Source organism: Ranitomeya variabilis, chromosome 6 (genome assembly GCF_051348905.1).
Source record: "Ranitomeya variabilis isolate aRanVar5 chromosome 6, aRanVar5.hap1, whole genome shotgun sequence".
In the NCBI taxonomy this organism is placed as follows: domain Eukaryota; kingdom Metazoa; phylum Chordata; class Amphibia; order Anura; family Dendrobatidae; genus Ranitomeya; species Ranitomeya variabilis.
Genome location: NC_135237.1, coordinates 286,377,700 through 286,403,791, shown reverse-complemented (window position 1 = coordinate 286,403,791; position 26,092 = coordinate 286,377,700). Strand labels below are relative to the sequence as shown.

The 26,092-nt window shown below is 42.3% G+C and overlaps 1 protein-coding gene across 1 annotated transcript in view; it reads right to left on the bottom strand.

Annotated features, from left to right (window-relative positions):
* Positions 1-26,092, bottom strand: part of RETREG1 (reticulophagy regulator 1) — a 130,253-nt gene that overhangs the window by 64,474 nt on the left and 39,687 nt on the right. The gene's annotated exons all lie outside the window — the stretch shown is intronic.

Here is a 26,092-nt window from a genome sequence, read left to right as displayed (position 1 = left end):
CACATCACAATGGAAACCCGACATTTCATCAGCCAAGCACAGTAAATTAACAACCACAACCCTCAGAATAAGTAGATAGATCGATAGATGCTTATTGGGCCCTTCCCAGCCTAAAAATACCATCTCACAGCCGCCCCAGTAGTGGAGCATCACTGGTAAAAACAAGTCAAAAAGAACATACGGTACATGCCTGCATAGTTAGAATAAGATTAAAGTCCATTACCTAGCAAGTAAGCAGAGGTCCAGGCGTCCACCGCACCCTGACTTGTTTTTACCATGTGTAATTGCGCAGCAGCACAGTCACTGGCATAGTTGGGTGGTTTACATTTTAAGTTTACTGCCTATGTTCCCATCTATACCTGACTATGTTTATTAAACCTGTTTTAGTACAGATTTGACTACTATATTGCAATGCTTATTGTCTAATAGCTACACATGGTAATTAACTTAATGCCTGATACTTTACCTGCCTGCCTAGGTATGTCGGTTCATGATTGACTACTTATTATATAACTTACCTTGTGTCCGGGCTTTGCCACCTATCTACTGCATCTGTGTTTTTTTCACCTTTTTAATCACTTTTTGCCCTTTTTATGCCTTGGTTTTACTGTATATGTCAATAAAATTTTGATTTTGTATTATTCTCTGTTGGACTGATTATGAAGTGTTTCTTTTAAATTAAACAAAGGGTGCAAGTTCATTATATATAGGGGACTTGTGAAATTATCTACAGGATATCTATCTATCTATTTCTTTATCTATTATCTATCATCTATCTAATCTATCATATATATATAATATATCTATTATCCAGGGCCAGACTGGGACTAAAATTCAGCCCTGGCATTTGAAGTTACACAGGCCCACTTGTCACATGGTGACTGTATAATATCTTTGTACACTCGTAGGCAGGGCCGGTTTTAGGCAAAGTGGGGCCCTAAATGCTAACATATTGCACATCACACAAAAGCATTTCGGTTGTATTTACATGCGCTGATCTCAGGCCGCTAATGAGTTTGATCGACAATACGGAAGTTGTTCAACGCTTGTTTCCCGGCCTCTTTCCACCAACTGAGGAATAATGATGGGACAGAACAATCACTAATAGACCACTAACAGATCACCAGACAGCATAATGTTATCAGCAGCATCTACAGTCTACACCGTCGATGTGCTGCTGAGAACAATGATTTTTGTTCCAGCAAAAACAATCTGAATATGCAGCATTTTACTTGTTTAGTAAAATACACCCCATAGTCCTCCATATATTACAATGTGCTCCACAGTCCTCCATATAGTATAATACACTCCCTATAGTTCTCCATATATTAAAATACACTGCTCAGTCCTCCATATAGCATAATACACTCCTCATAGTGCTCTATATAGTATAATGCACCGCATAGTCATCCATGTAGTACAATTCACTTCCCATAGTATAATGCACCCCATAGTTCTTCATATAGTATAACGTATTCCCCATAGTCCTCAATACAGTATAATGCAGCCCACATATAGTATAATGCAGCCACCACCCTACAGAATATAATGCAGCCACCCCAGAGTATAATGCAGCCACCCCATAGAATAAAATGCAGCCCCCCTCATAGTTTAATGCAGCCCCCTCATAGAGTATGATGCAATCACCCCTCAAAGCATATAAATATAATACAGCCCCTCATAGAATATAATGTAGCCCGAATAGAATATGATACAGCCCACCTCCCTACAGAATATAATGCAGCCCCATCAAAGAGTATGATGCAATCATCCCTCATAAAATCTAATACAGCCATCATAGAATATAATACAGCCCACCTCCCCATAATATATAATGTAGTCCCCATAGAATATAATGCAGCCCCCCATAGTATATAACACAGCCTCCCCAATAGAATATAACACAGCCTGCCCATAGAATATCATATACCCCCACAATAGTATATAACACAGCAACATAGTATATAACACGGCCTCCCCCATAGAATATAATATACCTCCCATAGAATATAGCAAAGCCTGCATAGTGTATAGCACAACCCGCATAGTATATAGCAAAGCCCGCATAGTATATAGCACAACCCGCATAGTATATAGCACAACCTGCATAGCATATAGCACAACCCGCATAGCAGATAACACAGCCCACATAGTAGTATACAGCACAGCCCATACAGTAGTATATAGCACAGCCCGCATAGCAGATAACACAGCCCACATAGTAGTATACAGCACAGCCCACACAGTAGTATATAGCACAGCCCACACAGTATATAGCACAGCCCACATAGTAGTATATAGTACAGCCCACATAGTAGTATATAGCACTGCCCACACAGAAGTATATAGCACAGCCCACATAGTAGTATACAGCACAGCCTGCACAGTAGTATATAGCACAGCCCACATAGTAGTATATAGCACAACCAACATAGTAGTACATAGCACAGCCCACACAGTAGTATATAGCACTGCCCACACAGTAGTATACATCACAGCCCACACAGTAGTATACAGCACAGCCCACATAGCAGTATACAGCACAGCCTACACAGTAGTAAATAGCACAGCCCACACACTATTAATAGCACAGCCCACACAGTAGTATACAGCACAGCCCACAGTAGTATACAGCACAGCCCCACAGTAGTATACAGCACAGCCCACACTGTAGTATACAGCACAGCCCACATAGTAGTATATAGCACTGCCCACACAGTAGTATACAGCACAGCCCACACAGTAGTATACAGCACATCCCACATAGTAGTATATAGCACTGCCCACACAGTACTATACAGCACAGCCTACACAGTAGTATACAGCACAGCCTACATAGTAGTATATAGCACTGCCCACACAGTAGTATATAGCACAGTCCACATAGTATACAGCACAGCCGGCACAGTAGTATACAGCACAGCCCACACAGTAGTATACAGCACAGCCCACATAGTAGTATATAGCACTGCCCACAGTAGTATACAGTACTGCCCACACAGTAGTATACAGCACAGCCCACATAGTAGTATATAGCACTGCCCACACAGTAGTATACAGCACAGCCCACATAGTAGTATATAGCACTGCTCACACAGTAGTATACAGCACAGCCAGCCCACACAGTAGTATACAGCACAGCCCACATAGTAGTATATAGCACTGCCAACACAGTAGTATATAGCACAGCCCACATAGTTGTAAATAGCACAGCCCACACAGTAGTATACAGAGTATACAGCACAGCCCACATAGCAGTATACAGCACAGCCCAATTAGTAGTATACAGCACAGCCCACATAGTAGTATATAGCACTGCTCACACAGTAGTATATAGCACAGCCCACATAGTAGTATAGAGCACAGCCCATATCGTAGTATACAGCACAGCCCACGTAGCAGTATATAGCACAGCCCACTTAGTAGTATACAGCACAGCCCACATAGTAGTATACAGCACAGCCCACATAGTAGTATACAGCACAGGCCGCATCTCTCCTCCCCCCCCCCCCCGAGAATGGCACCACAGTCCAGTAAAGAAAAAAAACAAAAAAAACCCCACACTTTTCACCTCTCCTCGTGCCTGCGTTGCTCCCTGCTCCTGTGTCGGCGGCTGCAGCTGCACTGCCTGGAACACAGTGAGTGCGCGCGCACCCACAGTGTCATCAGAGGCAGAGCGGGGAATGATGGGAGAGGGAGCGTCAGCAGATGCTCTCTCCTCCATCATTGCATTCAACTGTAGTTGAATGCGGCGGCGGAAGCGCTGGTGGGGGGGTCGGCGCGCAGCGGCCCATTACTGGCAGCGGCCCTTCTGGCATTTGCCAGAACTGCCCAATGGCCAGTCCGGCCCTGCTATTATCTATCTACCTCGTATCTATCCATCCATCCTATCTATCTATCTATCTATCTATCTATCTATCTATCTATCTATCTATCTATCTATCCATCCATCCTGTCTATCTACTGTATCTAAAAATCAAAAAAGGTTGAGGCAGCACACCATAAAGCAGTTATAAGGTGCTATTTCTTAGCCCATATGGTGGAATATCGGTACTAGGTGTAGACCTTTTTCACTGCTTTATGGTGTGCTGCCTCTTTTTTTTATTTTTCTGGAAGGACTGGAATGTACCTGTGAGGCTCTGCACACTGCATTTAGTTGTGCTGCTTTTTAATATATTTTTTTTATATCTATTATCTATCTATCTATTATCTATCTAGAAAAACAAACAAGAAGCAGCACCTAAAAGATTGTTATAGGGTGCAAAAGCCTCCCAGGTATGTAGCAAACCTTGTAAATATATCCAAAAAATGGAGGCAGGACACCAATTAGATGAAAATCAATTGTGATTTAGTTGCCCATATGGCGATGTTTCAGTCCAGAAGTGTGGATCTTTCTCAAGCCAAAGGTCCAGACTTCTGGACCGAAACATCGCCATATGGGCAACTAAATCACACGTGATTTTCATCTAATTGGTGTGCTGCCTCCATTTTTTGGATCTTTCTATCTACTTGTCTATTTTCTATCTATCTATTTATCTAGAAAAAGAAAACACAACAGCACTCTATATAAGCCAAGATATATGCAAACACTGAAAACATTGAATCTAAACTGTGTTATTGATCAGGGAGATGCACTTAAAAAAATGAAGGTTCTTAGCGCATAAATTGGCCAATTCATGTACACCCATCAACCACGGCAAGGTGACCTCCATCTGATGGCCCCTCCTCTACTGCACATACATACATATCTATCTATCTATCTATCTATCTATCTATCTATCTATCTATCTATCTATCTATCTATGTATCTGTCTATCCATTAATATAAGGTTGCTTTATCAGGCTTGTAAACTAGCTTTAAGTTACATAGAGCATTACAGTATGTAAAAGATGTTGAAAAAAAAAACGGATTGCATACGCATGTTATATGGATGCTAAGTGAGAAAAAATTGCACCCTTGGCAGACATGCGGAGTGGCATACACAGGATGAAGATCATAGCGATTTTTCTTTTAGATGCAGATGTGAGCGAGGCCTTACTGTCACAGTTCTGGTCATTTTTACAAGAGTGGCACAAGGTATTCTTGCTGTCAAAAATCTTGAAACCCCAATGGAAACCTAATGGACACTCTAAAACTATGGAGTTGATAGGATGCAATGGGAGGGGTTTTAATTAAAATGAACTTGTCATGGCTGCCATTGCCTCTGTGTGCTACTGTACATGTTTTGCAGGGTGTTCATACTGAGATATTATCTTGCTAAGAACATTGCCCAGTTTGGTAATTACACGGCGATAACAATTATGTTTATATATTTTTTCTTTTCTGTGCATTTTTTTTACATACTTGTAGAGTACTTGAACATGCAGTCCTCTGGTCACTTACAGTGCCTTGAAAAAGTATGCATACCCCATGAGCTTTTCCAAATTTTTTCATGTTACACCCACAAACGTAACTGTATCTTATTTGGATTTTATGTGATATAACAACACAAAGTAGGAAGTATTTGTGAAGTGGAAAATAAATAACACATGGTTTTGTAATTATTTTAAAAGTATAAATCTGAAAACTGTGAGGTACATTCGTTTTCAGGCCGCTGTTGTCCGATACCCCTAGATAAAATCCTGAGTGACCAATTGAGTGAAATTAGTAAATTGGGCCACCTGGTTGTAATTTATTCGCAGTATAACTATGGCTGTTCTGTGAAGGCCTCAGAGGTTTGTATAAGAAACATTATGGTTCAAACAGCATCATGAAAACCAAGGAACACATCAGACAGGCCAGGGATAAATTTGTAAAGTAGGGTTAGGTTTTAAAAAAAATAGCCCAAGAGCTGAACATCTCATGGAGCATAGTTCAATCCATCATCCAAAAATGGAAAAAGTATGCACACTGAAAACCTACCAAGACATGGTCGACCACCTAAACTGACATCCCAATCAAGGAGAGCACTAATTAGAGAAACAGCCATGGTAACTATGGAGCAACTGCAGGGATCCACAGATCAGGTCGCAGAATTTGTCCTCTGGACAACTATTACGAATTAATCACATGCTTCACAAATCTGGCCTTTATAGTGGGAAGAAGAAAGGCATTTTTGAAAGCAAGTCATAAGAAGTCCCATTTGCAGTTTGCAAAAAGCCATATAGCGGACACAGCTAGCAAATGGAAGAAGGTGCTCTGGTCAGAGAAGAGGTTGAGAATCTGTGGAAGACTTAAAAATTGCACATCCATCCAATCTCACTGAGCTAGAGCTAGTGTGCAAAGAACAATGGGCACAAAGTTCTGCCTTTATATGTGCAGAGACATATCCTAAAAGATCCGCAGTAGTGATCAGCGAGTATACTCGTTGCTCGGGTGGTCTCCGAGTATTTTTTAGTGCTCGGAGATTTAGTTTTTGTTGCCGCAGCTGAATGATTTGTGACTACTAGCCAGTTTGATTACATGTGGGGATTCCCTAGCAACCAGGCAACCCCCACATGTACTCAGGCTGGTTAGTAGCTGTAAATCATTCAGCTGAGGCGATGGAAACTAAATCTCCGAGCAGTCATAAATACTCGGAGACCACCCGAGCGTGCTCAGGAAAACCCGAGCAACGAGTACACTCGCTCATCACTAATCTGCAGCAGTGATTGTAAAGAAAGGTGGTCATACAAAGTATTCACTCAGGGGGCTGAATACAAATGCACATCACAAATTTCAGATTGATATTTTTAAAACTATTAAGAAAGTCATGTATCATTTCCTTTACACTTCACAAGTACTTGCTACTTTGTTGGTATATCAAATAAAATCCCTCTAAAATACATTAACCGGTAAGTTTGTGGCTGTGACATGAATAAATGTGGCAAAAGTTCACATGGTACTTTTTTAAGGCACGGTATATAATAAATGTGAACAATTCTGCATTATGCCTGTCAGCAGGGTCTAATAGGCTACCACGCGGTGTAGAACTTTCTGTAGTAATCCACTGGCACCCCACTGGGTGTTACATGGGGTGACGTGGTGACAGGAAGAGGCATTCCTCTGCTTACCACGTAAGGCTACTTTCACACTTCCGTTTTTTTTAATCCGTCACAATGCGTCGGCGCGACGTATCGACGGATGCGTCAAAAATAGTGAAAAACGGATGCAACGCATCCAGTATTTCGACGGATCCGCTAGACAGTTCCATCGAAAAACTGGATCCGTAGCATCCGTTTTGTCCATTTTTACCATCTGTTTCATCCGTTTTTTTTTTTTACGGATCCGTTTTCCATGCCTAAAATGGGAGTCTCCCAAATGTGATTGGCTACTGGAAAATAGGAAAACCAATATATTGACTGTCTGGCTGTCTTCAGGCTGGCAGGAGTCTTGCTGGCACATTTGGGGGTGATGCCCCAGGCCAGGTATATATAGATTTGGGGCCTACCTGGCCAATTGGCTACAAATTCCTGAATCTGAGCATGCTCAGTGTAAAAAAACGGATTCCAGCGCTGGATTCCGTCATACGACGTGTCACAATGGATCCTGCGTCCATAGGCTTCCATTCTAGTCAACGACGTATGCCGCAGGATCCATTGCGACACGTTTTCCCGACGCAGACAAAAAACGTTACATTGAACGTTTTTTCCAGACGACAAGTCTATGGGAAAAAAACAGATCCTGCGGGCACATTTGCAGCATCCGTTTTTTTCCCAAAACGATGCATTGCAACGGATCTGAAAAGACGGAAGTGTGAAAGAGGCCGTAGATGCTACGGCAAATGACCATGGAATTTAAGGTGCTGGCTCATATCAGAATTATCTCCCACTCTGGCAATTAGGGCTCGCTCAGACGAGGGTATAGCACAGCGGAGTGCTGTCTGATGTTTTGTCGGATAGCACTCAGTCTAATGTTATACTATGGGGCAGTGCAGATCTGCAATTTTTTCCTCATGCCAATTCGGCATGAGAAAATTTTTTTTCAAGTGCATTTGATAATCGGACCACACGTACGGGTGAATGTTAAACATCAGACTGCACTCAGATGTCATCCGAGTGCAGTCCGGTTTACGTGGACACAGACAATGGAGAAGATGGAGAAATTAAGTTCTCCATCTTCTCCGCATCTGTGCGTCAATTCTCTCATGTGAAGGAATATTATCACACTAACGTGACACTCCGATCAAACCCTGATACATTTTGAGCTGAGTTTCATTGCCATAATCAGCCCACTTGTCTTGCATGAGAGAATCTATGGCAGTATGAGCGAGCCCTTATAGTGAGTTAGTGTGAGAAGTATATTAGGGGTGGTTCCTGCAAGTTATGGTGCAGGCACAGAGCCTATACCTTCACTATCACCAAACTGGAATATCACCATCAAATAATATCTAAAATATTACTACAGGAAACATTTAGGTATATATAGAATACAATGGAACATGGCACTTTTTTTCTATATTAAATAGTAAATCTTTTTATGCTCTCATCTGTAACCAAAGGTATACGGAAATACAATCATTCATGAGCCTCTATGGCACATTCAGATGAGTCCACTGCAGCCACGAAACGACGGCCGATCTGCCACATACTGTATAAGCTGATTAGTGGTCATTTAAAGGTCTGACACTGTGGTTAAGAACGGCATTAAATTATAATTCATTTTAGGTGGGTATATTATAATGAGATTATGCTGTAGCTTCTACCCAGGTCACCTATAATTATAATATTCTGCAAATATAACATTTCAACTAAGCACTTGGAGAACACAAGCATGTCTCCATAACAGTAGGAACATAAGTGAGCATGGCCACTTCTGTGTAAGTTCCTTTGTCCCTCATGACTGAAATGAAATGTCAATGTGATAAACCTTGGAATTACCGTAGATTTTATCTGCAAATGATCAAAGGATCAATAATTCTTCCAACTAAGCCATGATGATCAGTGATATGGCTTAACCCTGGAATATCACAGTCACCAGACCCCTGAATCTGGAATCCTACTCTTCTTCCTCTTATACGGGGGAGTAGGACGTGGAAAGTTCCAATCCGTCCATCTACAGGAATATCTCGCAGTTTATGGGCCCCCAAAATAGTGCACTTGGACTATTTACGTGCTCCAACCATGGTAGTTGGGCTTGGCCTTACTACCAATAATATAATATCATATAAGTAGTATATTAGTAGTGCTGGATACTTATTAGCAGCAGCTATATAGGAATATTACCTGATGCACCAGTGGATACAGTGCAAGTATCCTTGTTTTTCTTGGTTTATACAGTATAGTAGCTATTACTTTACTGAAGGAAGGACAATTCTTATTTTCATAGACGCTACAGTATTACAGTGCACAATGACCCCTATCTGAAACTGCAATGGCTGATTGGATATCTATATATATAATTGTACTTCCATCTGTCTGTCGCAAAAATCCCGTGTCGCTGATTGGTCGCGGCCGGCTGGCCACGACTAATCAGAGACAGGCACAGTCTGGCCGCGAATTGGCCCCTCCGTACTCCCCTCCAGTCAGTGCCCCCTCCATACTCCCCTCCACATAGGGTTTTAGCAGTCCGTTAACGCTGTAATTAACCCTGTGTGACCAACTTTTTACTATTGATGCTGCCTATGCAGCATCAATAGTAAAAACTTTTTAATGTTAAAAATAATAATAATAATTAAAAAATCAATTATATTCTCACTTTCCGGCGCCTTTCCCGCTCCTCGCGACGCTCCTGTCCCAAGAATGCACTTCGGCAATGACCGGAGATGACGTAGAAGTCTCGTGAGACCACTACATCATCACGTGTTATTGCCGCAATGCATTCTTGGGACCGGAGTATTGCGAGGAGCATCGCTAAACGCCTGGGCTGGATCCGGGGGCCGCCGGAAGGTGAGTATATAACTATTTTTTATTTTAAGTCTTTAACAGGGATATGGTGCCCACATTGGTATATACTACGTGGGCTGTGTTATATACTGCGTGGGCTGCGTTATATACTATGTCTCTGTGCTATATACTACGTGGGCCATGCTATATAGTACCTGGCTGTGCATTATACTGCGTGGCTGGGCAATATACTATGTGGCTGTGCTATATACTACGTGGCTGTGTTATATACTACGTGGGCTGTTATATACTACGTCTCTGTGCTATATACTACGTGGGCTGTGTTATATACTACGTGGGCTGTGTTATATACTGCATGTGCTGTGTTATATACTGTGTGGGCTGTGTTATATACTACGTGGGCTGTGCTATATATGTGGGCTGTGTTATATACTACGTGGGCTGTGTTACATACTACGTGGGCTGTGCTATATACTACGTGGGCTGTGTTATATACTACGTGGGCTGTGTTATATACTGTGTGGGTTGTGTTATATACTGTGTGGGCTGTGTTATATACTGCGTGGGCTATGCTATATACTACGTGGGCTGTGCTATATTCTACGTGGGCTGTGCTATATACTACGTGGGCTGTGCTATATACTACGTGGGCTGTGCTATATACTACTATACATATTCTAGAATACCCTTTAGAATCGGGCCACCATCTAGTTATAATATAAATAATTTAAAAAGTAGCACATTAGTCAGCTGGGTGTGCAACACGTAGAAAAAGTTTATAATAAAGGTCAATGTTGTCTCTAGAAATTTTGGCCTTTCTTATGTGGGGCTTGAGGTGGTCCCCTGCATAACCCAATAAACAGTAAGCTCAAAGCAATGAACTTTTTGATGTTCTCCTAAATGTTCTGGTGGTATCATCCATTGAGCAAAGTTGGGATTTAAGGAGTTACTGGAGCAGATTCTGCTATTTGAGCTTTCATTAACCTCAGGGTGTCATGTTCCCTTGGGAGACCTGAAGTTATATGGTCTTGTTGGGTAATGAACTGCACTCTTCTTTAGCGATTGTGTGATTCGTGTCCTACTTTAAATGGTTTTCCTTTAATTCGGTGATGAGAGGGTTAAGGACTCTTTCCATGCTGGCTGAGACCACACAGCCTTATTGTTCTCAGCTGCAACTGCTTATCATTTACTCCCTCTATATATACTGGCTCTTGGCGGTTAGTATTTGCTGGTAAAAGATTTGTCTTCCTGTGCTGAGTGCTAAAGCTAAGTGGAGTGGAGTTGTTGTAGTAGTGTTCTGTTGTTTGATGTAGTATTTGTGTGTTTATCTCCTGGTCCCTATTCCAATTTAGTGTATTCCTTCCTGTACCTATCATCCTCCTTATTGTTGGTTTGTGTTTTTGTATGATAGAGGTTTTCTGTTATCTGTTTTGTCTTTTGTGTCTTGCTTACATTACATTTCTGTCCCATACCTCATGGGGTGGAGTATAGAAAGGTCAGAGACCCGGGCCTTTATACCTTCAAGAGTACCCCTGGGACAGGGATAGCTAGGGTCCCAGTTCCAGGGACAGTTTGAGGCCCCTCTCCCTTACCGAAGACCGTCATAGCATGACACTCATTTTATCATTTCACTATGGCCTACCAGGAAGTGGAACTTTCTTACAGAGGAATTGGACCTTATCTGGGTCTGTGTATTTATTACTGTTACTTTTGGTGAGGTATTCCCAGAATACAGCATTGGTGGGGCATCTACAGGTGGAAGTGGAGACGGCAGGAACTCAAGATTTCTATTGGAGGTGGAAATTCAGAATCATTACGCATAGGATATAGAAATTATTTAGTTTGTTTTTGCTGTAGGCATCATTTGGCCAGATACATTTTCTTGGTGAAAAATCATTGGAAAACTTATTTTAGCTTTTAATGGTAATAAATGGGTAAAAGAGGCTAGAGGAGTGTTTTTTAAAATTAAAGGACTTTTCTGTATGTGTGTTTATTGCTTTTACTATGTGTTAGTAATGGGAGTATCTTATAGATGCCTCTCCATTACTAACCTCTGGGCTTGATGTCAGCGGACATTACACAGCTGACATCAACCCCAAAACCATTACCCTGCTTGCCAGCGCAACAGGGCAAGCGACAAGAGCCAAGGCTAAGCACCAAAATTGGCGCATCTAATGGGTGTGACATTTCTGGGGCATCTGAGGGCTGGTATTTTTAGTGTGGGAGGAGCCAATATCCATGGCCCCTTCCCAACCTATTAATATCAGCTCACAGCTGTCTGCTTAGCATTTGCTGCTTATTAAAAATAGGGGGGACCCCAAGTCACTTTTTTGGGGAGAGGACCCCTTTTTAATAACCAGTAAAGGCTACGTAGACAGATGTGAGCTGATATAAATAGCCTGGGAAGCTCCATGCTTATTGCCCCTTTTCCCAGAATAATAACACCAGCCATTCAGCTGTCTGCTTTCTCTCAGCTGGGTATTAAAAATAAGGGGGACCCCAAGCCATTTTTTTCTTTGATTTCTTTAATTATTAGCTAAATACATGTACAGTAAGCTTACACACACTACACTATTATATATCTTACTGTTTACTGTACTCAGCTGATGAAATGTCATGTTTCCTATGAGATGGGTGAGTAAAAATCGTTCGGCATACGCATTGGCCGTGTGCTGTGCAATTTTATTCTTGCACCCATTGACTTGCATTGGTGAGTCACGGCTGTTTTATGCGGCCATAAGCAGCATTCTGTAATTTTTTTTCCTCAACCCAATTCCAGGTGAGGAAAAACTGACAGATGAACACTGCCTAACCAGTGTAACAAACAGAGGTGCCAACAGAAGCGTACAACGCTGATGTGCCTAGTATGGGAAACTGACGTCTGTTCAATTGAGATGTACAGGCCCTATTTGTCGTTTAGCTGCTAGATATTAAAGATAGTGTATATAAATAGAGTGTTGAATAAGGCATCTGTATTACTCTTGTAGTTATTACCTATCATATCTTGTGTACTTGTATATACATATATACCTATAGGTACATTTCGTTTGTGTTAGACAAATAAATAGTGTCAGTTGACTATCACTGCTTACTCATTGCCTGCGTTGTTGCATTGTAGTGACCTGCTTACAGTACATATGCATGAGTGATTTATGAAGGAGTCAACACTGGAGTCATGTGGAGAATACGAAGACTCAGAGTCAGAAAGTCCACAGCACTGAAAAACTGTCCTGTTTATAAAATCCATAAACACTTGGCATAGGGTAAAGAAGTTCCCTTTCAGGCTTGATCACAAAGTACTAAGTTGAGAAATGAATAAATGGGTCTTCTAGTTAACAAAGGGTTGGAATCCTTCAATAAAAATCAGGGATAAGGTGACAACCCCTTTTCGACAGAAGGGGCTATGGCTCAGTGTTTTCAATTGAAAGAAACTAATGGTACCAAAACAATGGCTATCAGGGACAAACACCAAAATATCACACACTATGACAAGAAGCCAAGAGACGTAAAGGATAAGAGAACATTCCTGCTATGTCACATGGTGAGCCCTAAGCCATAAGCATAATATACAGGGAATGATGGGGGTAGGATGTGCCAAGAGTATCCTTTCCAATATGTATCCCTTGAAATCACATAGAGAGATCTGTTTGTGATATTCATTCTCAGCTAGTTCCTTCCGCATCGATTTTTAAGAACTTGAGACTTGTAATGCAGAGATCTGATACAGGATTTATGGAATTATCAGGAGCCTTTTTTTATAAATATGATATCAGACTTATGGAAGGCATTTGGTTTAAATCAATATCATAAGCCTACCAGCAGGCAAGACTTAGACAGATTTGAGAACTAAGGCTACTCCTGGTCAGAGAGTCCATAATGAGCGTGTATCAGTAACACAGTGCATGTCTCCTGAATACACTGGCAGCAGCTGTTTTGTTCATTCCTGTTAACAGTATATCATGTGAGCTAGCCGCAATCTCCAAAAGCCACATGATCAACAGGTTCAGGTTATGCAAAGAGCTCCTTCTTCCATACAAGCTGATAATGTTTCATGGTCGGAGTAGGGAGTTGATTAGTAACATTGTATTTCAGTATGATAGTAAAGGAATGATCACTCTGTGCTGCGGCATATTTATTACATTTCAAGGGAATCTTCTCTGCTGGCAAAAATGGAAAAGTTTGCACGCTTGTTGGCAATCTCTTCTAAAGATTCTTAAAACCTTTGCTTCTTGGACATTACTGTCACAAATCATGGAAGAACTTGTATCTCAAGAACAGTAGACATCAATCATCTTAATGTCACTTCTGTTAACTTCAAAACCGGCAGCTCCTAAGATGGGTTTAGTAATCAGGCAGCTAACAAGTACTAGTTTATTGCTGTCAATCCATTTTCCACTTGTAGAATGATATATGCCGTTTATTGATGGCATATCCATATTATTTCAGACAAAATATGTGTATATACTGTCTAACATCACTGAATCTAAAGAGGTTGTCCAGGCTTCGAGTTCACTCTAAATGACTGCAGACTTGTGAATACTCTTAGTGTGAAAGCTGCCAGGATTTTCCGATGCCGGAGCTGGGAGTGGGAGGGCAAATTACAGCAAGTTTGCAATTTGCATACATGCGGTTACATGCCAACTAGACATGCACAGCCTCTCTCAATAGAATTGAGCAAAACCAGACACGTCTAGTCAGAATGTGGTCGGAAGTATGCAGATCTCAAACTTACAGTCACATGACCGCCCACATCCGATGCCAGAGAATACTAACTGTGCGTGTTGTAAGGATTCACAAATCTGCAGTCACTTAGACTGACTGCAGACTTGAACCCCAAGCCTGGATATCCCCTTTAATCTATGACATAATGCAGTAATGACTAATTTCACAGGGAAACTCTAAGGGGAGAATTTATTAAGACCAGCATTTCATGACCCTTTTTGCTAAGTGACAAGCAACTAAGTTTATTTTAGAGATAATACACCATCTTGATAATCATCGAGAGCTGGCATCAACCCCAAAATTATTACCACACTTGCCACCGCACCAGGGCAAGTGGGAAGAGCAGATGATAAGTGCCAGAATAGGCACATGTAATGGAAGAGCCATTTCTGGGGCGGTTGAGGGCTGATATTCTTAGTCTGGGAGGGGAACAATATCCATGGCCCCTTCCTAGGCTATTAATATCAATCCACAGCTGTCTGTTTAGTCTTTGCTAATTAGTAAATGTAGGGGAGGCCCACATCATTTTGGGGGGTCTCCCCTTTAATAACCAGTAATGGGTAAGCAAACAGCTGTGAGCTGATATTAATAGCCTGGGAACCTTTATGTCTACTGGCCCCTTTCCAGAATATTAACACCAGCTCCCAGCCATCGGCTTTCACTCAGCTGGTTGTGAAAATTATGGAGAACCCCACACTGTTTTTTAAATGTAATTATTTATTTAATACAAGCTACATAGCGGGTGCTGACTACAAGTCTCATCAGCGTCGCCTGATCTGGCTGATTGCAGGGAGTCCAGACGACGATGAGAGCTGCATTCAGCACCCAGCACATGGGAACAGCGCTAACTGTACTGTTTTGTTTTCCAGTCACTGGTACATGTCACACTGATGACACACGGATGTCATACGTATGTCATCAGTGTGCACATGTGCAGCACACATTTTGTCTGTGGTACGTTAAAAAAAGGGACCCGTGTGCAGGCTTTTCACACAGATACACGGTCCGTGTGAGAAACCTGACATGTGCGCACCACAATACAATGGATGGGCGCGTGTCTATATTTGCGGTCCATAAAGGGAACCTTCCAGGTTCATTATAAATGCTATTTTATACCTTGTTTTCACTCAAAACTTTATACAGAGCTGGTTAGACATGGAACCTGCTCATACATAGGTGAATGCTGCTGGGTTGGAGGGCATGGGGCACCTGACAGGTTCCCTTTAAATGGACAGCATAAAGACATAAAAAACGGATGTATAAAGAGGGCCATAGGCAGCATTCACACATCACTGTGTCACGGTCCGAATACAGATGATGACCTGAACTTGACAGCCTTGTACGTCAATGAAGCTGTCAAATTCAAGAGTCCCGCAAGCGGTCCGTGTTCCGACCGTAACATACAGATTTGTGAACATGGCATTAGTCAAATTTGTTAAGAAGATAACCTGAAAAGGATGTTTTAATAAGTTTCTGCCAAATCACTAAAACTATCTCTTTTATTTACAACCACCAACCACCAATATATGCCAGTCTTAGGACATAGGGGCCATTGTGGAAATGTATAAATTGCGCAGATGTGAATTTGCAGTACGCGATCTATGCATTAGGATCACTGTCTCCAATAAGTACTGCTGATACTCTCAGATGTGTCTGGTAGGGCTGGCATATGGCAGCAATGACACAGCAAAGCAGACAGCGCTGTTTTCAGCACATAAGTGAACTTCTCATTTGATGTCACTTTCCACTTTGAGAAAAGAGCTGGGAACACAAGTAGTTTCTAGGAAATGAAGAACACAGTGTCGCTGACAACACATTACACAGAAGTCATGCTTGTGAATCACTGTGAAACTGATCATATGTGTAAATGTGTGCTCAGAATAAAACATGACAGCTGGGGTCCAGGAAAGAAGAGCTATTGCTACCAAAACCTACATTTTTGTGCTGTCCTGTGTGAGAATAGTCACTGTGCTGCAATCTAGCACAGAGCATTTCATTACTGTGTTACACAAGGAAATATTGCGCTGACTGTTCCTTGGCTCAGTCAATAAACTAGAAAAAAACATGTTATTGTGTTGGCTTGTACACGGCGTATGAAGGGCGGTCTCAGCTGTGTTTCCTGAAGCCAATGGTATACGGAGCTAGGGAGCACGCCCCCAAATGTCTGTAAACAAACTACAAGGATTATACATAGGGAAGAGCAGAGAACACAATGAACAATAATGACAATGATATAGTAGATGCACTGCCAACTCCCACCACTGAACGACTGGCTGTATCATGGTGCATTGTAAGACAAGAGTGAAGAACATAGAACAGGCAGATTAGGAGCCAGATGCACATACAAAGTAAGGTCCTTTTCACATGTCCGGTTTTCTTCAAGTTTTATCCATTTTTTTTTATGGATAGAACACCAACACATTATAGTCTATGGCGCTGTTCATATCAATTTTTTTGTTGAAGACATGGGCCCTAATTTAATAAGGTGTTTATACCAAAAATTCTGGAGTTAAACTGCATTTAAAAAGTTGCAACATTTTTGTGCAACTTATTCTGCTAAAAAGGTGGAGCAGGGTAAAAGCTGGGATGGAAATACCCACCCAACAGGCATGTCTTACACCAGAAATGTTACCCTAGTTCCTAACTGGAGTAACATTTCTGGCAAGGTGCGAAATGGTGTATGTCGTATTGCGCTTATTTTGTACTTGCAAAAAAGCAACAACCAAATTTTGGGGTCCAGAAGAACATATGAAAGATTAATTTTTTTCTCTATTATCCTCAGATAATGGTCTGAACCATTGAAAGCTAGTTGAGAAACTAATTAAAAAAAAATGCATGGACGTCTACATGAAATTACAAACAGACATTCAACATATGACACACACTTGCTGCATAAATTTTTGAGAAATACATCTGATACATACGTACAAATGTGAACGTATGTAAAAAAAAACCTGATGAAACACTGATGGTAAAAACTGACACACTAACCAAACACTGATGAAAATAAGATCCATCAATCTGGTGGAAATCAGTCCCTTTTTGCTTTAGACAAAAGAAAAAACCTGACATGTGAATTCGGCCTTAGGCCAACGCTCAGAGGTCCCATCGGGACTTGCATCCAAACCCACCACAAAATGGGATTTGGACGTATGCACCGACACCGAACACGCCCCCTAATTGTTAGAAGAATATGCCTTCTCCTGTGAGATGCTCTCAGCCCTGATCTCTGCAGCTAGTGTGTAGAGTACAGCAGACCTGAGTGTCATTACAAACATCTCCAGCTTTTATCTCATAGCAGTCAGTTTGGGGAAGGAAAGTACAGCCGTGAGTGTCAATACAATCACTGTCAGCTTTCATCTCTGGGCAGTCAGGATGATGGTAGGGAGTAAACCTGAGGTGATAGTGCTGTGACAGAAGAGCAACAGCTGCAATAGGTGTTTGAAAAGACACTCAGCTCTGCTGTACCCTTACCCCAAACTGTATACCCTGGGATGAAAGCTGGAGGAGTCCGTAATGACACAGCGCTCTCCTCTACACAGTAGCTGCAGAGATCAGGGCTGAAAGCATGTTCTTTTGATCTTCTGGGAGGGTGTTCTTTTTCCCCTGCATGATGCCTTCTGCTTATGATTGGTCTACATCATGCAGGGGAAATAGTATGCACCCCAGAGAAGAATACCTGGTATCGCCCCTTCGGACATGTCATAAATTACAAGCTTTACAAACTAATATCTGCACAACAGAGAGGAGAAATTTATAGATATAAATATTTTATTCAGCACTGCAATCATTATTCTATGATGTGGCCAGTTTAACACACTCAACCAAACAAAGTTAACTATGCACTAAAGTCCTGTCATGTCCGATGATGCTACTACCCAGTAGATATAGGGTTAAGAAATTACAGTAACTGTATACGTACCCTGTCAATCACTGATAGTGCTGTGAGCAGTGGCTGTAATCGCTATGGCTGACTGAATGTTGGTGGCTTCTGGGAGAAATAAAGTTCACTTTCTCCCAGGTGCTGACGTTTACTTACGGAGGCTGGGCACCTTCATAATGCTGAGATCCTGCAGATTAAACCTATACCTGCAGGTTAATAGCATTATCAGACACGACAATTTCCTTTTAACTGATACCACTTTGCAATTACACCAAACAGCACACAAAATACTGTACTGGTTTATGTGTCTCATAGAAATAGGCATGTTGTACTCACATGGAAAGTCCACCCTGCATCCTCCTGGCCCCCCGCAGCAATGTCTGATGGCTGTCATGTATACCAGCCCCATGGGATTTCTATTTTCTTTATTAGGCAATTTTTCCAATTAGGGCTAACAGTAGAGTACACCTGCCCCCATATCATACAATAATGCCCATAAACATGTGATAACACCTATGATGATAGGTTCACTTTAATAAAATACAGTTGTGTCAAAAAGTTTTTCCACCTTCTTTATTTCCTATTCCTTTGCATGTTTATCACGCTTAAATGTTTCAGATCACCAAACAATTTGAAATATTAGACAAATATAAGGAAACACAAAATGCAGATTTTAAATGAAGGTCTTTATTACTAAGGGAAGCTGAGTTTGAATTCCCTAGCCGCACCCAGGCCTGATTTGTTGACGCCCCCCAAAGAAGCACAATTGCGAAACGCGCATTGGGGTTCCCTCTTTCCACGCTCCTCATCAGGTCGTTTTTTCCCATTCTAATACCGTATATGTTTTATTTTGACCACATGGTCTTTATATTTGGCTAGACTCGTGCACAAATTGTGATTATTATTGGGCTCAGTGCATTATCTTTTGATCCTTGAAAACTTTCATCCACTTTCTGACATATCGTTTCAAATTAATTGTATGTCTGTTTTTGATCACTCCTTTCCATTAGCACTTTATATTTAATGAATCTCTTTTACAAATTATCCTTGAATAGTGGATGAGGTTTCTTGCTGATCTTACTGTGCAATATTACGCTGTCACTGTGCAATAATTTGGGGTACATTCTTTCCCCTGTATCTTTTTTTATCTTGGAGTCTCCCGATTATATATTTTCATGATATAATTATATACATACAGTACAGACCAAAAGTTTGGACACACCTTCTCATTTAAAGATTTTTCTGTATTTTCATGACTATGAAAAATGTAAATTCACACTGAAGGCATCAAAACTATGAATTAACACATGTGGAATTATATACTTAACAAACAAGTGTGAAACAACTGAAATTATGTCTTATATTCTAGGTTCTTCAAAGTAGTCACCTTTTGCTTTGATGACTGCTTTGCACACTCTTGGAATCTCTGGGAACTCCTTCAAGATTGTTGGAAGACCATTCACAGTGACTACCTCTTGAAGCTCATCAAGAGAATGCCAAGAGTGTGCAAAGCAGTCATCAAAGCAAAAGGTGGCTACTTTGAAGAACCTAGAATATAAGACATAATTTCAGTTTTTTCACACTTTTCTTGTTAAGTATATAATTCCACACGTGTTCATTCATAGTTTTGATGCCTTCAGTGTGAATGTACAATTTTCATAGTCATGAAAATACAGAAAAATCTTTAAATGAGAAGGTGTGTCCAAACTTTTGGTCTGTACTGTATATACCAGCCTCTTTGGACGTGGTACCTGGGTGTTGCTATTTCTTTCCCTTGTTTTTTTATATTTAAAAAATGTATAATATGTATGTGTATTCATGTATTAATAAAATTTGAATATATGTCTTTTATTACTTGCTCCTATGTCCATTTCTTTTGGGGTATATATTGCTTGTTTATGGATGAGCTTCTACTATATTGGCGTTCTTTTTGGGTGTCTGATTTCTACCACACCTGTTCTCAAGCAAGAAATCACTTAAAGGGCCACTGTCACCCCCTCCAGCCGTTATAAACTAAAAGAGCCACCTTGTGCAGCAGTAATGCTGCATTCTAACAAGGTGTCTCTTTTAGTTTTTGGTGCATGTATTCCCAAAATAAAGCTTTTTATAACTTCTCCAAAATACCTGTCTTTCGCCAGGGAGGCAGGTCCTCACCCCCCTGCTTGAAACGCCACACTGCCATCACTCAAATCTTCAGGGGCCGCCGGGCGCCGCCCCCATCGCGCTGTTTTCGCATGAAATCCGGCGCCTGCGCTGTGTAGTACTGTCTGGTGCAGTGAGCTCTGGCAGTCTGACGTCACAGCCAGGCTTGCAGACTGCGCCTGTGCGGCCAGTGCGGCCACCCACCTTGTGAATCCCAGCCCCGCAGTGTGTTATGCATTATGCAGAGTGCAGGGCTGGGATTCACAAGCAGGGCGGCCACACAGGCGCATGAATGTTCACATAAAACCAGCCCATTTATGCAACTTTAGTTTATGCCTCACAACACTTTAGTGCACTGGAGGAAAATACTGTTTTTTTTACTGACGCCATTAAGCGTAGAGACACATAGCTCCCCTCCAGTACTTTACCAGTACTTTGTCACCCCTTATACCGGAAATCCGCTGCCTCGGAGTAGCCTTTGACTCTGCCCTGTCCTTCAAATCGCACATCCAAGATCTCCACCTCCTGACGCCTCTAACTCAAAAAAATTTGCAGAGTCCGAACTTTCCTCAATCTACTTAAATAGTTATGTACACCCTCATCATCTACCGCCTTGGCTACTGCAACATCCTCCTCTGTGGCCTATCTGCTAACACTGATCTACGAAGCCACCCATAACCTGTCTCCCCTGTATATCTCCAAACTAATTTCCTGATATCTTCCCTCATTTAATCTCCGGTCCTCCCAAGATCTCCTTCTCTCCCCCACACTTATTCGTTCCTCACCCTATCGCCTCCCAAGATTTCTCCTGAGTATCCCCCATCCTCTGGAATTCTGTGCCCCAACATATCTGATTATCCACCACATTCGGATTCTTTAGACGGAACTTGAAAGTTCCCCTCTTCAATAAAGCTTACAACCTGCAATGACCAGGCTGCCACTTCAACACCACCAGAGCTACTGAAACCCCCGACCTACTGTCTCCTTCCCCATCATCCTGTAGAATGTAAGCCCGCAAGGGCAGGGTCCTCTTTCCTCTGTACAGTCTACCATTGTTAGTATGTTTACTGTAATGTACAGTATATCTGTATTTTGTATGCAACCTCTTCTCATGTACAGCACTATGGAATCAATGGTGCTATATAAATAATAATAATTTATCATAACTGTCAAAAAAATCCTGCAAATTAGAGAGAAAGCTTTTATTAATTTTAACAGCTTTTGTAAAATGAAAGCTGCACTAATATTGGTGGCTATGAGCAGGGTTGGACTGCCCCACCGGAGAATCGGAGGATTCTCTGATGGGCCCAGGCACTGACACCTTCTGGCACACTAGCCAGCAGCTGCCTAGGGCCCCCACTGCTCCAGGGGCCCCCAGCCATTGGCGTGTCGCTAATAGTGGCACACCCAGCAGCTATGGGGACCCTGAGTCAAGGGGGCTCACCCAGAGCCAGCGGAGCAGCAGCTGGAGACAGGAGCCTGTCCCCGCTGCTAAAGAGAAATGAATATTCACGCTTCTCCACGCCCCATGGGTGTGGAGAGGATTGAACATTCATTTCACTTTAATAGCGAGCAGTGTTAGCCGCAGGCTGAGGCTAACACTGCCCGCATGTAAAGACGGTGTGGCTGCATCGGGGCCCTAGATTTTATATTTTCTATGGAGCATCTTATGGGACTATAATCAACTTTTATGCAGCATTATATGGGGCAAATTTTCTATGGAGCATCTTATGGGGCTATAATCACCTTTTATGCAGCATTATATGGGGCAAATTTTCTATGGAGCATCTTAGGGTATGTTTCCACGGTCAGGAAACGCTGCTTGTTTGACGCTGCGCAGAGCTGCAGCGTCAAACAAGCAGCGTCCAGATGTTCCAGCATAGTGGAGGGGATTTTATGAAATCCCGTCTCCACTATGCGTGGAAACCCGCACGCGGCGGCCCTGCGAATCCGGACATGCTGCGCGTCTTTTCAGATCGCAGCATGTCCGTACACCTTGCGGGGACGCAGCGTCCCCGCAAGGCATATCACAGGGCCCTACGGGACAGAGCGATCATCCCGGATGTGAAGAGTTAACACATCCGGCATGATCGCGTCCCAGAAAGGGGGCGGGGCTTAGCGCCGAGCGGCTTCGCCGCTGCGGCGATACCGCCGGCCATCCTGAACATGGAGACATAGCCTTATGGAGCCAGAATCTACCTATATGCAGCATTATATGGAGCAAATTTTCTATGGAGCATCTTATGGGTCCATAATCAACTTTTTGGAGCATTATATGGGCCCATCATGAACTTTATGGAGCATTATATGGGTCCATCATGAACTTTCTGGAGCACTATATGGGGCGTATTTTGTATGGAGCATCTTATGGGCCCATCATGAACTGTATGGAGCATTATATGGGGCGTATTTTGTATGGAGCATCTTATGGGCCCATCATGAACTGTATGGAGCATTATATGGGGCGTATTTTGTATGGAGCATCTTATGGGCCCATCATGAACTGTATGAAGCATTATATGGGGTGTATTTTGTATGGAGCATCTTATGGAGCCCATCACGAACTGTATGGAGCATTATATGGGGCTCCTGATTCAATATGGATATTCAAAAACACTTAACCTACTGATGTCTCAATTCATTTTACTTTTATTGGTATCTATTTTTATTTTTTAAATTTACCAGTAGCTGCTGCATTTCCCACCATAGGCTTATACTCGAGTCATTAAGTTTTCCCAGTTTTTTGTAGCAAAATTAGGGGTCTCGGCTTATAATCGGGTCGTCTTATACCCGAGTATATACGGTAATTAAGACGTGTACTACCTTATATTATACGCTGATATTACCGTGTTTTACCACACAATTGGTGGTCTTGTATTTACACCGTGTTCCAAATTATTATGCAAATTATATTTTTCTCGGATTTTCCTAAATGGTCGGTGCAAATGACAGTCAGTCTAATAAAAGTCATCACCCGTTAGAGTATACATCGAATTTTATTGAAGAAACCTCCCAATGATAACAATATAATCTCCAAAATGAATAAAACCTCAAAATGCACTGTTCAAAATTATTAGGCACAGTAGAATTTCTAAACATTTGATATGTAAGTCTGCAAGGACAGAGTCCTCTCCCCTCTGTACCAGTCTGTCATCGTAAATTTGTGCACTGTAAATGATATCTATAACCCTGTATGTAACCCCTCTCATGTACAGCACCATGGAATTAATGGTGCTATATAAATAAATAATAATAATAATATGTTATATCCCCTTAATGACCGCCAATGCGTCTTTTAACTGACCTGAGGTATAAGAGAATAGCATCCCCATACAGGTGACAATCCAGCAGCTGTCGGCTGTATACTATAGCTGACAACTTGCTGCAGTCAGTCACTATCAGTGTTGGTCCCGTCCACATCTGTTTAACCCCTTAGATGCTGCTGTCAATAGTGACTACATCATTATAAATGGTTAACAGAATGTGGGGGCTTCCTCTTTATCCCAAGTGGTTCCCTCAGATCACGATTGTGTGGTCCTGATATTTGCCATGGTAATTCATGGCCAAATAGCGGCCTTAGAGTCTTCTGGCTATAGCGACCTGTTCAGAAGTTAATGACATTTAGGTGGTAAAAATCCACATTTTCATTTCTGTCATGCCACTTTGCATTAATTCCTGAAAACCACCTGAAGGGTTAATAAACTACCTGACAGCAGTTTTCAATATGTTAGGGGGTGCTGTTTTTAAAATGGTATCACTTTTGAGGGTTTCCCAATACATGGGACCCCTAAAGTCACTTCAAACATGGATAGGTCCCTAAAAAAATAAATTTTGTAAATTTCCTTGAAAAAATGAAAAAATACTGTACATTTTTAAACCTCCTAAAATGCTAACAAAATAAAAGAACATTTTGCAAATGGTGCTGATGTAAAGCAGACATGAGGGAAATGTTATTTATTAATGTTTTGCTATTGTATGACTATCTGGATTAAAGGGATAATCATTCAAAGTTTGGAAATTGCTAATTTTTTTAAATTTCTCTCAAATTTCTGATATTTTTTATACATAAACACAAACATATTTACCTAAATTTACCATTATCATAAAGTATAGTGTGTCACAAAAAAAATCTCAAAATCACTGGGATTTGTTGAAGCGTTCCCGAGTTATTACCACATAAAGTGACACTGGTCAGATTTCAAAAATTTGGCTCCGTCACTAAGGGGTTAAAGAACTGAAAATGCTCATTGTAACGCTCGCGCCCAGACTGGTTGGCGCGGGTGTGTGGACCAATGGACCACAGACCAGACTTCCCTGGAAGGGGTTTAACTAAGTAGCTTCCTAGGTGTTCGCTGGAGCCTCTGATGGTGAGGTCAGACTTGTGTGGCAGGTAGCTACCAGGTACCACTCCAGGGTGGAGTCTGGCTGTGGATGCTGATCCCACCGGGGAACAGGACACAGACAGGCATTCACGGCTGTGACACTGACTGACAGATACGGCAGAGGCCCTGATGGGCGGACTGGCTTGATGGAGACACAGGCAGGTGGGCACGGCAGAGACATGGGCTGATGGACAGGTATGGCAGAGGACCTAACAGGCGGACTGGCTTGACGGAGACACAGGCAGGCGGGCACGGCTGGCACTGTGGCAGACAGATGGGCACCGCTGGCACTCAGGCAGGACAGGAAGACTGAACTGGAACACTGGCAGGACCGGTATGGACTGGTATACAGGCAGGCACAGCAAGTACTTAGGAACAAAGGAAGTGACAGACCGCAAGAGCGGAAGCAAAGCAGGAGCACAGGAGGAGGAGCCAAGGGCAAGAGCCAAGAACGGAAACACAGGAGGCGGAGCCAAGAGCGGGAGGCAGAGTAAAGTACAAGAATGCAGGAGGCGGAGCCAAGAGTGGAAGGCAGGGCAGAGAGCAGAGAAGGAGAAGACTGAGCTAGGAAGAACCACAAAAAGCAGAACCGCAGAGCGATAGCTGAGCCGCAGAGTGCAGAGCAAGGCCACAGAGTGAAGAGCAAGCAAAGCCACAGAATGCAGAGCTGAGTGTAGAGCAAAGCTAGACACAGAGTGCAGAGCCGAGAGCAGAGCAGAGCAGGACACTGAGTGCAGAACCAAGAGCAGAGCAGGACACAGAGTGCAGAGCCAAGAGCAGAGCAGGACACAGAGTGCAGAGCCAAGAGCAGAGCAGAGCAGGGCAGAGTGCAGAGCCGACAGCAGAGCAAAGCAGGACACAGAGGGCAGAGCTGAGAGCAGAGCAGAGAAGTGCTGAGCCACTGGTAGTGGTAAACAAAGCAGAGAGATAAGGCAGAGGTACACACAGTAGAGTGGAAATGGTTAACAAGCAAGGAGACAACAGGAACGGACATAGACCAGAGTTCAGACAGGAACAGACACAGATACTAGAACTGAATACGGATACAGGACTGCAGATTGCAGGCCTCAGTCAGACACAGAAGTAACAGAACACAGATTCAGACCAGGGTATGACGCCCCACTGGGGGTTGAACACAGACCAGGGTACAACGCCCCAC